This window comes from Alligator sinensis, unplaced genomic scaffold, assembly GCF_000455745.1.
Source record: "Alligator sinensis unplaced genomic scaffold, ASM45574v1 scaffold517_1, whole genome shotgun sequence".
NCBI lineage: Eukaryota > Metazoa > Chordata > Crocodylia > Alligatoridae > Alligator > Alligator sinensis.
The window spans coordinates 444,066-444,491 of NW_005842236.1; positions in this window are offsets into that span (position 1 = coordinate 444,066).

Genomic DNA, 426 nt, shown 5'->3' on the forward strand with positions numbered 1-426 from the left:
GTAGAGAGATCTAAGCACATGTGCACAATGTGGCTCATGCCAGTCTCAAAAGAGTATTGTGTGCGCTAATGCAACTGCTAAGGTCAAGTGCCTCTGAATGTATTTATAGTAGCAATCCAGTGTCATTGAGCATTGGTATGTTAAGTGCCTACATCACTAACAAAGTGAAATGACCATTGCGGTTCTCTAAGAACTCCATTCTCCCTTTCCATTTACTCTTGTGGTTCATGTCCTCTGCTGCTCATAGTTGCAGACTAAAGTTCCAGTATGTAAACCTTCTGGTTTTGTCCTGCTAGCTCTTTTAGCTAAAAAATTTAGATGAGGTTAGTATTTGGATAGGAAACTTCCCAGGAACACCTGCAAAGAGGACAATATGCTCTGCCATGGGTTCAGTAATGACTTCCCAATGCCTGAGTGAGATGAAAA